The sequence below is a fragment of the Hemicordylus capensis genome, chromosome 14 (assembly GCF_027244095.1).
Source record: "Hemicordylus capensis ecotype Gifberg chromosome 14, rHemCap1.1.pri, whole genome shotgun sequence".
In the NCBI taxonomy this organism is placed as follows: domain Eukaryota; kingdom Metazoa; phylum Chordata; class Lepidosauria; order Squamata; family Cordylidae; genus Hemicordylus; species Hemicordylus capensis.
The window spans coordinates 7,677,736-7,694,910 of record NC_069670.1 but is presented as its reverse complement, the minus strand read 5'-3'; the positions used below and the strand labels follow the sequence as shown (position 1 = coordinate 7,694,910).

Sequence of the window (17,175 nt, the reverse complement as noted above, 5' to 3'; positions counted from 1 at the left end):
CGTGAGCTGTGAAACACAATTACGCAGCCCTGAGAACAAGACAAGACGGAATTATTCTTTGGGGTCGTTGCGGGGATAAGTGGCGGCCTTTCACCGAGTCCCAAGAAAAGAAGATTGGAAAACTGCCATTTCAAATGATAATTCAGGAGCCCCAAGAAGACGACCCTCTTGGTGCAGCAAGATAAACATCCCCAGCCCTCTGACCAACATCTACAAAAAGCAGCCTCCGAGAATACTCCTTTGTGCCCCTGCCAAAAGAGGAGAGGCAGGTGGCTACTAAGGAGAGGGCCTTTTCGGTGGTGGCACCCCATCTGTGGAATAGCCTCCCCAGTGTAGCTTGCTGGGCGTCGTCCCTTTGCTCTTTTAGACCCCAGCTGAAGACTTCTGCATGCGCCCTCAAGAACCGGTGCCTTAGGCCTAGCTTTGCCCTCTGACTTTTCCTGGGTGTATCAACCCCCTTCTCCCAATATCTTCAGGTGCACAGTGCAGGATCATGGCCAATGACGAAAGCTACCGTATTTGCCCAACTAGAAGACCACTCTAAATTTAAAGAGGACCCCCTTTAAAAAACACACACACACACAGAGGTTAAATTTCAGCTTGTACCTGTAGTTACCCTAAAGGAAAAGGACTCCAAAGTTGAGACGACACCCACCCACCCGCCCCCGCATTTCTAACATCAAATAACCTGGTGCGGGTGGGGGAAGAGCTCTCCTGGATTCAGGTAAATACAGTATAAGACATCTGAAAAAAGTTCACTGCCATTTCGAAACGGCTGCAGACTGAAATCACATCCCTTCCCCGTGTTCCTATAGCCGTGCCCCCTTTAGCCGCTTGCCGGATCGCCACTGGCAACCTAGAACTCAAGTGTGGGCAAGTGAGGTGATCCCCTCCCACGTCCTCAAAGCAGGCAAGGGCAAAAATCGTCAGGCAAGTATGTCCCGGGGGCTTAATTACATGCTGCATCACTCGGTGATTTTATGGAGCAATGCGTTTTTGAAAGGGAACATTCTCAAAGGAAAAGGTCCTGCTCCACAACGGGGCTCCAAACCTGAGCAGTAATAATATTGATTGATTTGATTACGTGCTGCCAAGTCAGTGTGGCCTCTTAGCGAACCCATAGATAGATTCTCTCCAGAATGATCTGTCTTCCACCTGGCCTTTGAGGTCTCTCAGTGGTGCCTTCATTGCTGTCGTCATTGAGTCCTTCCACCTTGCTGCTGGTCGTCCTCTTCTCCTCTTTCCTTCAACCTTTCCCAGCATTACGGACTTCTCAAGGGAGCTGGATCTTCGCATCATGTGTCCAAATTATGATAGTCTGAGCCTGGTCATTTGTGCCTTGAGTCCAAATTCTGGATGGATTTTTTTCTATGATCCATGTGTTTGTTTTCCTGGCTGTCCATGGGATCCTCAAAAGTCTTCTCCAGCACCCAAATTCAAAAGCGTCGATGCTTTTCCTAACTAACGATATAACTAACAATATGTGAGAGGGAGAAAAATGTCTCTCTATCCACTTGAACTGATCCACACTGTGCATGATGTTATACTTCTATCACACACCCTTTTACCCGCCTTCTTCCTAAACTGAAAAGGCCCCAACGTTGAAGTGTCTCCTCACAGGGGAGTCGCTCCAGCCCCCTGATTGTTCTGGTCTGCACCTCTTCTCCGCTGGTCTTGCAGAAAGGGGCATGAATCGTTCCCTGTGCTAAGCAGGGCCTGTCCTGGTTTGCATTTGGAAGGGTGGCCGCATTTGTGCGCTGTCTGCTGCAAGATATTCCCCTTGGGGGACGGAGTTGCCGTTCAGTGGAAGAGCGTCTGCGTTGCTTGCAGAAGGTCCCAGGTTCGTTCCCTGGCAGCATCTCCAGGTAGGGCTGAGAAATACTCCGGCCTGAAGCCTTAGGGAGCCGCTGCTAGTCAGTGTAGACAAGACTGAACTAGCAGGGCCAAGAGTCAGACTCTGTATAAGGTAGCTCCCTATTTTCCGAGGTCTCCTTAGCCTCATGAAAGTGATTTGGATTCCCCTTGAAACGCTTTCTCAGAGTAACTCCTGCTTGACCGAAGCTTGCGAGGCCTCTGGTTTGCGATGTGTAGTTCTGCGCCTCTTCTTCCAAATTAGTTGGCTATCAGGCAGTGAACTGGAGCCTCCATGTGCAACAACAGTCTACCCCTGAATGGGGGTCGACCACAAAGGAAGGCTGTCGTCTTCACGCCTGGCTTGTGAGGTCCCGGAGGCATTTGATGGGCCACTGTCCCTGTGAACAATTAGGGTGCCACTCCTTCCCCCCAGGGACGGGGGCTTACAATGAAATGCACTGGGCTAGGCCTTTCAACCCAAGAGCGTCATCTCTCCCAGGGAGCCTTTTCCCCACGCAAGCCAGCAAATCAACTTCCTCGCTTGGCTTTGCTGACAGCCCATCTCAGCCCTGGGGAAGGTGCCAGAATTCCCATCTCCTCCTCCTCCTCTTAGGTTGCAACCAATCCTGCAAAATTAAACGTTCCAGATGATTTGTGTTTTCATTAATGCTCCGCTCCACATATTAAATTGCCAGAGAGAAGGCGCCCGGGGCCGGAGCCAGCGTAGAGATGAATTATTCAAGGCCAACGCTGGCTCCGTGCCTACTCCAGGGCTTCGGGTTTCTGTCGGGACAGGTTTGACACAGGCGCTCCGGGAGGAATCCCAGCTGACAAACGCAGAACGCCCCGTTCTCAGCCAGGAGGGCAGAACCCCCGGATCTGGTTCACTCTCCCAGGGAGGGCCTGCAAGCCGAGTCGGAGAGCACACGCCTGGTGCACGGGCTAGCCCAGGTTTAATCCCCCAGCTTGGAAAGGGGAAAGGAAAAACAAATTAAAAAAGGACGGTGACGCTACCTGCCTAGGATTCTGGAGAGCGGCTGCTGCCGGTCAGAGCAGTCCACAGTGCACAAATCAGCCCAAAGGCTGGATTCAGTAGACGGCAGCTCCATTTAGGTGGGATGGGGATGCACACGAAAAGATGCCATGTTGAACCCTGGCCGTGACCTCTTTAGCTCAGACAGCTTCAAGGAAACAGGGTCTACTCTGTCTGCTCTGACGGGCAGCAACTCTCCTGGGTTTCAGGCAGGGATCTGGCCCAGCCCTACCTGGAGATGCTGCCAGGGATTAAAGCTGGGACCGTCTGCAAGAAGAAGACAGACAAGGAGCAGCTGAGCAAAGAACTCCTCGCGCCGGAGGGAGGCAGTCAGTTACCCCAGCCCGCCTCCCCGCCTCGGGCAGCTGGCAGGCAAACAGCAGCAGCTCTCTCCAGGCAATGCTGCCTCCGCCCCCCACTAGGAAAGCCAGCAACTCCCACCCCACAGGGGAACCTCAGCAAAAAAGGAACAGGTAAACCAGGACACCCACACAGAGGAGGACTGCTTTGCAAGCCGCCCCTCCCGGTGGTAACAAAGTGCATTTAAAGAAGCGACGTACTCTTTAAATAATCATAAAATCGGTACTTGCATTTCTCAAAGGGTGGCAATTCCCCTTGTTGCACAGGGTGTCAACAGTCCCGGAATGGCCTGCCGTGGAATAAGAAAGCTTCTCCTTCCATCAAGGAAGGCAGAGTCTCTGCTTTGCTCGGACATGTTCAACTCACGCCCCTCTAAGACTCCTCTGTGCGTCTTAGGAGAGCACAAATTTAACATCAGCCAGCAGCGTGATGCTGCGGCTAAAATGGCCAATGCCATCTCAGGTTGCATTAACAGCAGCAGAGTTGCCCAGAAGTGGTCGTTCCACTCGATTCCACGATCTGCTACAGCATCACCGACAGAAGGCTATCCAACCTCTGTTGGGAAATCTCCAGCCAAGGAGAGCCTACCACTGCATGAGGCAGACAGTTCCACTGTCCCACAGCCCTTGCAGTTAGGAAGCTCCTTCTAATGTCTCGCCTGAATCTGCTTCCTTGTCATTTCAACCCATCCGTTCTAGCCCTGGCGTCTACCAAAGAAAAACCACAGGGCTCTGTGGGTGCCAGGAGTCAACACCGACTCAATGACACACTTTACCTTTACAAGGAGGTGTAGAAAAATTATGCATGGAGCAGAGAGGAGGAGAGCTGGTCTTGGAGGAGGAGAGCTGGTCTTGTGGTAGCAAGCATTACTTGCCCCCATAGCTAAGCAGGGTCTGCCCTGGTTGCATATGAATGGGAGACTACGTGTGGGAGCGCTGTAAGATATTCCCCCTCAGGGGATGAAGCCGCTCTGGGAAGAGCAGAAGGTTTCAAGTTCCCTCCCTGGCAGTGGCAGCATCTCCAAGAGGGGGCTGAGAGAGATTCCTGCCTGCAAGCTTGGAGAAGCTGCTGCCAGTCTGTGAAGACAATACTAAGCTAGATAGACCAATGGTCTGACTCAGTATATGGCAGTTTCCTATGTTTCCTATGAGAGTGGACAGAGAGGATTTTTCTCCCTCTCTCAAAGCACTAGAACCAGGGGCCACCCCATGAAACTGAAGGTTGGGAAATTTAGGACCGACAGGAGGAAGTCCTTTTTCACTCTGTGCATAAGTAATCTGTTTTAGCAGTAGGCCGGCTTGAATCTTATTTCTCCCACTGGTAAGATGGAAATGACAGTGACCCGCCTCGCTGGGCTGCTTTCACAGGCCAACCCGACCATCACAAACTCAAACAATGAAGAGCCAACAAGGAGAACACCAATTAAGCAGGGCTGCAACCTGCCATCCATTAAGGGTCAATGGACTAGAAGGCTTTTTGACACCCCAAATCAATTGGGAAACACACTTTTAAGAAGGGCTTATTTTTAAGACAAGCGAGCTTCGTCTTAGATCAGGGGTGGGCAAACTGGGCCCTCCAGCTGTTGTTGAACTACAGCTCCCATCATCCCCAGCTTTGTGGCTGTGGATGATAGGAGTTGTAGTTCAACAGCAGCTGCAGGGCCAAGTTTGCCCACCCTGTCGTAGATAGAGATATGTCCCCTTTGCTTGGGGCTGGGGTACCTGTCGGACTGCATTCGCCCATATCAACTGCCAGGGCCCTCCGTTCATCATCTCAGGCCCTGCTCATGGTCCTGCCACGAACAGAGATCCGATTGGCAGGGACTAGAGACGGGGCCTTTTCGGTGGTGGCCCAGAGTCACCCAGTGAGTTTTATGGCCGAATGGGGGTTTGAACTCGGGTCTTCCCGGTCCTAGTCCAACACTATAACTATTATATTACCACTATGCTAAGTTGGTATATAATTAATATAACTATATGAATTAAGTCACCTTAAGTGGCACAGTGGGGAAATGCTTGACTAACAAGCAGAAGGTTGCCAGTTCGAATCCCTGCTGGTACTATATCAGGCAGCAGCAATATAGGAAGGTGCTGAAAGGCATCATCTCATACTGCGAGGGAGGAGGCCATGGTCAACCCCTCCTGTATTCTACCAAAAGAAAACCACAGGGCTGCTTGCCAAGAGTCAAAATCGACTTGACAGCACACTTAACCTTTATATAAATTAAAATAAATCAATTAAATAAATTTGATTTGTTGCCTTAACGTTGCTGCTACCAGGTTGCAGACCATTTCAGTGAACAACTCTACATTCCCTTATGGACTTCGCTTCCTCTGCCCCCCGGGGCGGCGCTTCCATGAGGCAAGGAGAGGTGGTTGCCACGGGTGGCGGATTTACTGGGGCACTAGGAGGGTGGCAAAATGCCTCCCGCTGTTATCAGAGCAGCTCTTCCATCCAAACTTTGCAAGCGGCGCCTCCCCTCACCAAGTCTGCAAGAAGAGAAGCGGAGGCTGCTGGCAAACTTCCCTCCCCCTCCTCTCCCCCGTGCCGCTTTCAAAGGCCTCTTTTGAAAGGGGGCTGGCTCCCACCAGCGGCAGCAGCAGCAGCAGCGTGGGGCAGGGCTGCATTACCCCAAGCAGCCAAACCAAAAAAAAAAAAACCCCAAAGGCCCTCTCTGCAAAGCACAGAAGCGCTGGAGGCATGCCGAGCCCCTGTGAGAAGAGGCGCTCGGCAGCCTACCGCTGTTTCCCCGGATTACAAGTCTCTGTTGGCAGAGGTTTACGGGAAATCTCCAGGGGGAGAAAGAAAGGGAGAAGGCAGGATGGAGGCAGCTGGAGTGCCCTCAATATGCAATCAACCATGAGGCCAAAATATAAGGCCGTGGCGCTGCTTCGGGGATAAAGGCAGCAAGAATGGGCCAGCCAAAAAGGGAGCTGGGAGTGAGGTCATGCACGGGGAAGCTGCCATGCCGAGTCAAACCACTGGCTCACCAAGCCCAGGATTGCCTGCTCTGACTGGCAGCAGCCTATGTTCTCCAAGGTCTCAGCCAGTCCAGCAAAAGAGAGCCTATTCGCTGGAGATGCCAGTGACTGACTGCAGGGCTTTTCAGCCGGCAAGCCTCCGGCTCTATGTACATTCTCACAGAGACATGAGTTTTCTGGAAGCATTTGATTGGAAACATCTCTGCAAGAGTTTTCCTTACATTTTTTTCTCTCTTTTGTATAAAAACTCTCAGAAAATTTTACTATGCATGTTTTCCTGATGCCCTAAATAGATCAGGATCTGATCTGGCATGTTACGGGAGGAGAGCTGGTCTTGCGGTAGCAAGCATGAATTGTCCCCTCTGCTAAGCAGGGTCCATCTTGGTTTGCATTTGAATGGGAGACTACATGTGAGTTCTGTAAGATATTCCCCTCAGGGGATGGGGCCGCTCTAGGAAGAGCATCCGCATATTTGCATGCAGAAGGTTCCAAGTTCCTTCCCTGGCAGCATCTCCAGGATAGGGTTGAGACTGAGGTTCCTGCCTGCAACCTTGGAGAAGCCGCTGCCAGTCTGTGTAGACAAGACTGAGCTAGATGGACCAAGGGTCTGATTCAGTATAAGGTAGCTTCCTGCCTGTGTTATATTTAGTAAACACGCTCCACTATTCAACCCTCCTGTTCACAAATCAATAAAACACATTTGTCTATGACAACAAATATTTATCTACCACTTTTCAACAGTACTAAAAACAGTTTACATTTAAAAATAAATAATAAATAAAGTTGCTTCCTCTATCCCCAAGGGGCTCACTATCTCAAAACAAACTCAAAGCAGACCCAGGTGTGTGTGTGTGTGTGTGTTTTTAATACAAGGAATTTGGACACTCTTCATGTTCTTGAAACACCTTTAAAATAATCAACTGGAAAACTTTAATTACAATGTTGAAACGGCCAAGTTTATCTTGTTTTATCCAAGGGTGCATGCAGAAGGCTCCAAGTTCCCTCCCTGGCAGCATCTCTGAGATAGGGCCGAGAGAGACTCCTGCCTGCAACCTTGGAGAAGCCGCTGCCGGTCTGGGAAGACAATGCCCAGGCAGGGCTGCAAAAGACCATTCTTTGAAATTTAGAGAGCTGCTTCCAATCAGAGTAGACATTACTGAGCTAGATGGACCAAAGGTCTGACTCAGTAGGAGGCAGCTTCCTATGTATGTCCATGAGACAGAAGGGAGAACAGAGAACGTATTTGTATTTGTATTTTTATTTTATTTTTTAAAAAAGACTTTTGCATCAAATTAATGCAACTTGTCAAATTAACGGAGCATTATTCCCCCTCCCCATCTTTCATCATAACCATTCTCACCCTACACACCCTTCCCTATCCCATTAGAATGTCCGGTGTCCAGAATTAAAAAAGTTTGATGGTATTTTGGAAAGTTTTAGAAAAGGGGAAATTGGGGTGACCCGGCAGGAGCCAGGAAACAGGGATTCGGAAATGCACATCAGGGGGAGGGGGAGAAAAGATGCATTTTTGTTTGGCCTTGCTCAAACTTCTCAGCTTGTGGGGGGTGGATCTGGGGAGGGGAGAGAAACGAGGCGGAGGGGAGGAGTCTTCCTTTGTGCAAGACGCTGGAGGTTTTCGCACATTTATCACGAGGGGAACAAAAGCCCCCCTCGCACGCCCCGGTTGCCTAGGCGATGGCAGCTCGGTCCGAGAGCTCGCAGGCCTGCATCCAAAGCGAACCGAAGCGGGGAGAGATGGGGGGGGCCCTCGCCACCACCAAGGGGGGGCGGCCTTCCCCACCCACCCCAAGCTTTGTTTGAAAAGAAGGTTTCTGGGGAAACAATGACGCTGAGGAAGACGGGGTGAGGTGGGGGGGGGGAGGATGAACCATTTTAAAAACAGGCCAAAGGACGAGGGGCCTCAGACAAAAGGGGGGGGCTGGGCTTTGTCAACTCTCATTCAGTGGTGCCTTCGGGAGATTTATGGGGACCGAGGTGGAGGGAAGCACAAAGCAAATTCCGCCTCTCCGTTCCCAGCGCCCAGCTGGGACCAGGGCGGGGCGGCCATCTGCGGAGCCACATCCCAACAGGGCATCTGCCACGAGGAAGTGTGTGCAATGGAAAGGTTCCTGTGAACCCACAGCGCTCATCGGGAGCAGAGGCTGCGCTGAACGAGTCGCCGTCCGACACGGACCTCCTCCCAGCCCTCGCCTCTGTTGGAGCCGGAGGATTCGGTTCGTTCCTGCCCCAGCGACAGAGGAGGCGGAGGAGGAGGCCGTGTCTCTGCATGATCTGCTGTTCTGGACCAACCACCCGCTTCCAACCAGCCTCCAGTAGGAAGGGAGTTGGCAGGCCGTTCTCCACACCTTTGCAATAGTCCAGGGCTTGCTTGGCATGCAGAAGGTCACAGGTTCACTCTCTGGCTAAGGAGGATCTTAGGTACCGGGAACGAAGCCTGTGGATCGCGCTGGGTTACATGGACCAGGAGGAGTCCGACTGAAAATGCATTAGGCATACAGCACGCGCAGCGCACAGGAGACGGGAAGAAGAGAAGGATAATTTCATTTGGGAGAGTCCCGAGCTATTCAGCGGATAGCACCCAGTGCAAGGGACTCCCACATCTGGACAAACAGGCCCTAAGAGGCTAAACACGCAGAGGCCCATTCACCGGAAGAAGGAATCCCTGCCTCCAAAGCTCTGGCAGACAGAAAGCCAAGCCTCCCTCTTGGTACATAAACCCTCCATTGGAGGAGATGACGAGTCATTGACCTAAACTTCTCTCCGCAAAGACAGACAGACACTGATGACGAACAGCAGACCAGGAACGCTGACTTCAGCTTGCAAAGACCAAGGAGCCCGTGTTGCCTCTAAGGTGTGCGCTCACAAGTTTTTGGATGTCCACTCAGTTAATCTTAGATCCCACTCAGGAGATCTTTTCACTTCTCTACCGATCAGGCATGCATCATTCCTCCTGCCCTCTTTAGAGTAACAGCTGCAATATTTACATACCACTTTTCGACAAAGAAGCGCTCAAAGCCGTTCACACAGGAAAAGCAAAAGGAACCTCGATTTGGGGCTCTGTCCCAACCCAGCCCACCTTTAGTCCTAATCTTGACGTTCAAAGACAAGGTAAGACTGCCCCGATCAGTAAAAACAATGCAGCGCTCATGACAAGGATTTCACAAGGACCTGACAAGGATTTCCCCAGATTTCAGAAGGTGGGTGCTTCTCTTGCATAGGAAGGGCAGCTCGGGCTTTCAGGTTCAGGGGGCAGGCCTTCACCGTGGGTCAAGCGACACTCACCAACTTGGTGGCAGGCAACGGGGCAGTCCCGGAAACAGAGACGCAGCCTCTTCCAGCCCTACGAGTGGCTGGGCATCGTGGGTCCCTCAAAGCACTCAGCAGCCGGGGCCCGGGGTCCGTTCCTGTCCCGGTCAGCGGGGTGAGGCCAGGGCTTCGACATCTACAAGAGCGGCAAGGCCAGGATCCTGAAAGCCATCTGCAAAAGACCAAATGCATTAAAAAAGAGATCCGCTTAAGGCAAAATGCTTGCACAAAGACCATCAACCTGCTTATTTATCAGCATATTTATATACCACCCAAAGCTCAGGTCTCTGGGTTGGTTTACAGTCAATTAAAATGTACGACAAATCACAAAGAAATGTACTTCTCTGGGTGGCTGACAATTCCCAATAGGTGCTTGCACCTCAGCCTGCACTGACATCAGTGCAGAGCAGAGACCCACATCCAACACATGGGGAGACCAAGGCAGGCTTGGCTGCACCTTTTTGCCTAGCTCCCATTGGCATATAACAATGCCCTCCTCAGGCGACGGGTCAAAGACACTTTTGTGACCTGGAGGAGAGCTGCTTCTCCTAGAAAATTTAGTACGGGCAAGTGCGGGCAGCAAGTTCTAGACATCTACAACTATGAATATTTATATTAACAAAAATGTTGTGGACTAGTAACTTGGATGGCCTTATTTGGAAGTAAAGGGGACAGGAAGGTTACCAAGAACCTCGCAAGCTGGGTGTGCCCCCTCAAAGACTCCCCCTCAATTCTGCCATGGCTCCGAACCTGACCCAGAGCTCCCCTCCCCAAGTTTCTCCATCGTCCAAGCGCTACAGGCGACGGCACCCAAACCTGTTTCTGCCCCACCATCATTGAACAGGTTCCACCGGGCGCTCAGCACTTCCACTTTGGTCACAGCTGAAAGTTTGCAATGTGCTTGAACGACGTCTGCACACACCGATGTGCTCTCCCAACACATTGTTATGCCGTTTGCAATGGAAGGATGTGCCGAATCACATCCGATGAGATCTCCCTGCTTCGCAGCTGAGCTCTGAGAGGGAGGGCAGCCAAAAGCACCATAAATAGAACTGGGACCACAGCCAGCAGCTGGCCGGCCAATTGTCCTCCATTGACTGCCTGGTATCTGACAATATCGGCATGCAGCCAAAGATTTCACGAAGGCCAGGATGCCCCAACGCAGGGCCACTCAAATGGGGCGTGCCCAGAGGTTGTTGCACTACAACTCCCATCATCCCCACTCACAACAGCCTTTGGGCAGAAGTTGTCGTTTAGCCCCAGCTGGAGAACCCCAGCCCTAATGCAAGGGGCGGCCTCTCTCTTTAGTTAATGGAAGGTAAGTAGATTAATACCCAGCGACTCTGACAGCTAAAGAGAACCTCCACACTCAGGAGCAGTCTACCAGAGGTTAGGGTGTTTGGGGTCAAATACAAAATAAGCTACAGTGCAACTGGGATTCAGAGGCATCCTGCTGCTGAGCCTGGAGGTGGTCGATAGCCCTCAGTCACAGACAGACCTCTCCTCCATGAATTTGTCTGAGCCCTGCTTAAAGTCATCTATGTTGACGGCCATCACCAGATTACATGGCACAGAAATCCAGAGGTCAATTGTGGACTGTGTGAAAAGAAACTTCCTTTTATGGGTCCTAAATTTCCCGACCTTCAGTTTCATGGGATGACCCCTGGCTCTGGTGCTGTGAGAAAGGGAGGAAACAATTCTCTCTGTCCACTCTCTCTACTCCATGCATAATTTTATACACCTCGATCTTGTCTCCCTGTAGTCGCCTCTTTTCCAAACGAAAGAGCCCCAGATGCTGGAGTCTAGCCTCATAAGGAAGGGGCTCCAGGCCCCTGATCATCCAGGTTGCCCTCTTCTGCGCCTTTCCCTGTTCTGCAAGGTGCTTCTTGAGATACGGTGACCAGAACGGCATACAGTATTCCAAATGTGGCCGCACCAGAGATTTGTATAAGGGCGTTATAATACCAGCAGTTTAAGAGCATTACAATCATGTCAGAAAAAAGAACGGTTCTCTTTCACGCGGGCTGCACTCGCTTATTTATTTAATGCCGTTTTACCCCAAGATGTGGAGCCGTTCAAATTCATCTCTGGGGCTCCGTAGAAAAGCAAAGACTCGTCTGATCTCTGCTCTTTGTCACCATCTATTAACATTTGCATATTACTGCTGGCTACAAATAAATAATGGATTCCAATCGTTTGGAATTTAATTACACCATTGAACAATGGTGAACTACGCAACTTGTGGTTTTGCAATCAGCACAATCCTCTCCCTGTGTTCACTTCTACCAAGCTGCTGCTTCAAGCCATAGAATGTTAAGAGTGGGGAGGGATCTGAGAGGTCATCTAGTCCAGCCCAAGGATAAGTGCGGGAATCTGCTATAGCATCCCCGACAGACGGCTATCTGTTGGGAAACCTCCAGCAAAAGAGAGGTCGCCACTGCATGAGGTAGATAGTTCCACTGTCCAGCAGCTCTTACAGCCAGGAAATTCCTCATAATATCTAGCCTGAATCTAGGTAAAGGTAAAGTGTGCTGTTGAGTCGGTGTCGACTCCTGGAGCCCACAGAGCCCTGTGGTTGTCTTTGGTAGAATACAGAAAGGGTTTACCATTGCCTCCTCCCGCACAGTATGAGACAATGCCTTTCAACACCTTCCTATATCGCTGCTGTCCAATATAAGTGTTTCCCATAGTCTGAGAAACATACCAGCAGGGATTCAAACTGGCAACCGTCTGCTTGTGAGTCAAGCATTTCCCCGCTGAGCCACTTAAGGTGATAGCCTGAATCTACTTCCTTGTAATTTCAACCCCTTGGTTCTAGTCTACTCCTCCTTCTCTGCGACGTCAAATACTGGGAGATGGCTCTCATCTTCTCCAAGCTAACCATATCCAGCTCCTTCAACCATTCCTCACTGGACTTGGTTTCCAGACTCCTCGTGGTCTTTTTGCCCTCCTTTAAATAACTTCCCGTTTGCCAACACCCTTCTTATAATGCAGCGCCCAAAACTGCACACAGTGCTCCAAGAGAGGTCTGCCCAGCCTAGAACAGAGTGGGACAATCACTTCTCATGACCTGCTTCTGTCAATACAGCTGAGGATTGCATTAGCCTTTTTAGCAGCTGCATGATGCTACTGGCTCATCTTAAACTTGTGGTCCACCGAGGCCCCTTTCACGTGCCCTGATGCCCGGACAGGCCTCCCCCATCCTGGACTTTGATTCTTCCTGGATGGTTACTGGGCAATATTTAACCAAGCAAACGGCCAACATAAATTAGAAGGGAAGCCGCCATATACTGAGTCAGACCATTGGTCTATCTAGCTCAGTATTGTCAACAGACTGGCAGCAGCTTCTCCAAGGTTGCAGGCAGGAGTCTCTCTCAGCCCTACTTGGAGATGCTGCCAGGGAGGGGACTGGGAACCTTGATGCTCTTCCCAGAGCGGCTCCATCCCCTGAGGGGAATCTCTTACAGTGCTCACACATCAAGTCTCCCATTCGTATGCAACCAGGGCGGACCTTGCTTAGCTAAGGGGACCAGTCATGCTTGCTGCCACAAGACCAACTCTCCTCTCATAAGACAGGCATCAGCAACAGCCACTGGAGGGATGCTGTGTGGGGGATGGAGAGGGCCAGTTGCTCTCCCCCTGCTCAATAAAGAGAACCACCACTTTAAAAAGGTGCCTCTTTGCTCAGTGAGCAACGGACCATAAACATGCACACTACTCTGGGCTCCTTGGAGGAAGATTGGGATCCAAATAGACTAAATAAATAACCTTTAAAGCCTTAAATGGCTGGGAGCCACATAGTCCAAGGCCCACCCACTCCCAAATTATTCTAGCCACCCAACAAGATCAGCTGTGGAGGGTCTGCTGAGGTTTGCATGCCAGCACCTTGAAGGCTCAGTTCTTCTCATGCACCCGGGACAGGGATTTCTCTGGGGTTGCTCCCCGGCTGCCAAGATCTCTTCCCTCACCTCCCTCCCTCCCTCCCGTAGGAAACGGAAAACAGTTTTACTCAGGCGCACCTTTGGAGAAAGAGGAAAACTGGCCATGTGACTTCTCTGTCTCTTTTTTAATGGGGTTCGAAACCGTATTGGAATTCCACTTTTTGCAGTTTTAAATCCGTTTCATTTTCACTTGCTTTATCGCGTTAATAGGTCGTAACCTGCCTTTGCGGCTGTCTTGACTAAAACGCAGTGCAAAAATATGGAAATAAACAAAGGCATGGGGGAATGTGACTCCACTCCCTTTGGCAGGGCTCCCACCAGGAAACGGGTGATCATGCAGGAGAACTTCTCAACCTCGCAGGATCCCAGAGAGACACTGGGACCCTACAGAAGGCACGCATGGGCCTAAGTGTGCCATTCCCCTCTGGCGTTCCAAGAACCCTCTCGCATGGGGAAAGGGGCACGCACCTCAATTTCCTGGCGAGAGAAGGGCTTAGTCCACAAACCAGCCCCACACATTTGGGCCATGGGTACCACCTCGGGGGACAAATGCTCATAGTGATTTCTGGCAACATCTACCCCCCTGAAGATGGAAAAGAGCTGATCCTCTTATAGCTTCCTCTGTGTTATCACCTCTTCTTTATCCTTACCCCAAAACAATGTGGGGTCAAATTGCAGTCATTTTTGCACAGAGGAAAGGGTCAGAGTCAAGGTAACCACGAGCAAATGGTGGCTCTCTCTCCATGGAGTCGTCTTTGGAGGATATTCCTGCCCATTGTTGTTTCCATTCCAGCATGAGGAACAGCGGGAGCTGCCATATACTGAGTCAGACCCCTGGGCCGGCCAGCTCAGTATTGTCTTCCCAGACTGGCAGTGGCTTCTCCAAGGTTGCAGGGAGGAGTCTCTCTCAGCCTTATCTTGGAGATGCTGCCAGGGAAGGAACTGGGAACCTTCTGCTCTCTTCCCAGAATGGCTTCCAAGGAAAGGTTGTCACCCGAGCTGATCCGCTGATCCAGATTTCTCTCCAACCTGGCTTCAAAGTGGCACCTTCAGGACACGAGACCAGGGCAGGGACTGCAAAGAGGCAGGTGGAACAGCCAGCAGGTAGGAAACAGGTGAGGATCCAGAATGTATTCCTTTTTTGAGCAATCTGCATGGGCATGAAAGGGAGTCGGGAACAAGGACATCCATTTTCCTCCGGGCAGGGGACGACATCCTCCACACTGGCCAAAGCTTTGTGTTCTTTTTAAAAACATTGCTATCCCGCTCTTCCTTCAAGGAGCTCAGAGCGGTATGAATGATTACGAGGATCCTCACAACAACCCTGTGAGGTTAGGCTGGGAGAGAAGTGACAGGCCCAGAGTCACCCAGTGAGTTCATGGCTGAAGGGGGATTCGAACTCGGGTCCCCCCCAGTCCTAGTCCAGTGTGCATAACTATGGCAGATGTAGTGGTGGCGGGGAGGATCTCTCGACAGCTTGATGATGATGATGATGGATATTTATATCTGAAAAGCGGTCTATAAGTATTTGTCGTATTCCTGTTCCCCCATCCAAACAGAATGAAGAAGCTGTTTGCACAAGCCAGTCTACTTGGTTCTTTGGATTTGGCTTGTGCTTGTAAACTGCTTAGGGAGCCCAGGGGCGGGCAGTATATAAATATGTTAAATCTTTGTGCAATAAAGAGCCTTTTTGTGGAGCTGTAATGCGCAGTGGATCGCCGACATATCAACTTCTACGATGATAAATAAAGAAACAAGCCCCAACCCTGCAAAAAGCAGGAGTCCTTCAACACAGCCGTGTGGGCAGAACCTACAGGCTCAAGACGCTGGGGGGCTCTTGGCCAGGACCCCTAACAGGAGGGAACAGGCTTGCAGAGGGAGGAAGGGCCAGCAGATTAAGCGTTAAGCCTTTAGGGCTGGCTGTGGGAAGCCCACAGGGTTAAAACCTCCCTCCAGCTGGAGGAAGCCGGGAGGAGGAGAGCGGAGGCACCCCAGACCCCCAACGTCATGTGCCGAGACTCAAGCAAGACTAATTCGGGGAGAAAGGTGGGGAGAGAAAGAGGCCAGCTCCTTAAACAAAAGGATTAATTTGCCGTGAAAGGCACCTCTCAAAAGGAGGGGAGAAGCCACGGAGGACCTGGTCTGCATGCTGAAGACCGCAGGCTCAGGAGGGAAACCGGCACCAGTCAGTGTTTATTGTTGCACGTCTGACCCGCCCTTCTTCCGAGAACTACAGGAGGCGCACGAGGCCCCCTCCCCATTCTTATCCTCACAACCACCCTGCAAGGTAGTTTCCAAGACCTACAGCAAAGTGGGGGATAAAACTGGGGGGGGGGAATAAAGCAGCAGCAACTTTGAATCACAGAATCCTAGAATGTCAGAAAGTTGGACGGGACCACGGAGGTCCTCTAGTCCACCCCCTTGCTCAGTGTGGGAATCCCCTGCAGCATCCCTGACAGATGGTCACCCAACCTCCAGTGGCAGATGGTTCCACAGCTCTTGCCGTTAGGAAGTCCCTCCTCATGCCTAGCCTGAATCTGCTTCCTTGCCATCTTGAGGCCTTGGTTCTCGTCCAGCCCTCAAGAGCAGCAGAGAGAAAGCCTGCCTTTTCTTCACGGGGACAGCCCTTCCAATAGGCAAAGAAAACGGCTCTCATCTCTCCCTTAGCCCTCTCTTCCCCAGGTGAAACATCCCGTGAAAGGGGAACAAGACCCATTCACACGTTACGTGCAACACGGGTTATGATGAGTGTACAGCATACAGAGGTACACCTATTCACATGTTGTGCTGAATGCACAACATGTGCATTCAGAGGTCCACTTCCTAACTGCACCATGCATTTGAGGGGCCTGTCTCCAGGCTCACTTTTAAAATGAACGCGGGTACTGTCCTTCACACCAACACATGTACAAGTGTACAGACCTCTGTACACTCATACAGCATAATGCTCGGATCGGGCTTTCGTGGCTGCCAGAACTGCTACCTCCAGCCGTCTTGCAGAAGCTGTTCTGGAGCTGAGCAAAGCGTCTCCAAAGAGGGTCCAAAAGACCTCCGCCGGGAGGGGGCAGAAAACAGGGCTTCCTCCTGGGCCTCTGCAGCCCCCAACGGACCCACAGTCTGACTCGGTCCAGCCTGTCTTCTTATGTTCCTCTCTTGAAGCAGAAGCTGTCCGGCTGGAGAGCAGGTCTCAAATGTGGGTCCCAGGTTTCTGCAGGAAGGGGGCAGAAAAGAGGGACTCCCCCCCCACACATTTGGAGCCAAAATGTCTGGGGGGGGGCGCTACAGGAAAAGCAGCCAAGGTTTAGCCACCCAGTTGGAGCCTCTTAGCAGCACATGGGAGCCCTCCTGAGGAACTGGGAGAGGAGAGAAGAGGAGGGTCCTTAGCACGGCAGCCAAAGAGAAGTCCCCGGAGGAGAGCGTCCCTCCGGCACCTGCTCACTCCCTTTTGTCATCCTCTGCCCCACTGCAGGAATGTAGACGCAATCAAGGGGGTGGGCGGGCAGTCGCCGGCTGATGCCGAGCCCAGAGAAGGAGCTCTGGCTACCCGCTCGGAAACCAGGCGGCGGCCAGGTTTCCCCAGGGGCTGCCAGCCAGGCGGAGGTGCAGAGGGCGGCTGGGGCGCCCGGCCCGCCCGCTCAGAAAGCCCGCCGCCCGCCAGGAGCTCTCGGCAGCCGCCCAC

The 17,175-nt window shown here is 51.7% G+C and overlaps 1 protein-coding gene across 4 annotated transcripts in view; it reads right to left on the bottom strand.

The window, feature by feature from the left end:
* Positions 1 to 17,175, bottom strand: part of VANGL2 (VANGL planar cell polarity protein 2) — a 41,230-nt gene that overhangs the window by 14,554 nt on the left and 9,501 nt on the right. For all 4 annotated transcript variants that reach the window (XM_053278742.1, XM_053278745.1, XM_053278743.1 and 1 more), the window contains exon 2: positions 9,532 to 9,727. The gene's annotated coding sequence lies outside the window, so the exon portion shown is untranslated. The remainder of the gene's footprint in view (positions 1 to 9,531; positions 9,728 to 17,175) is intronic.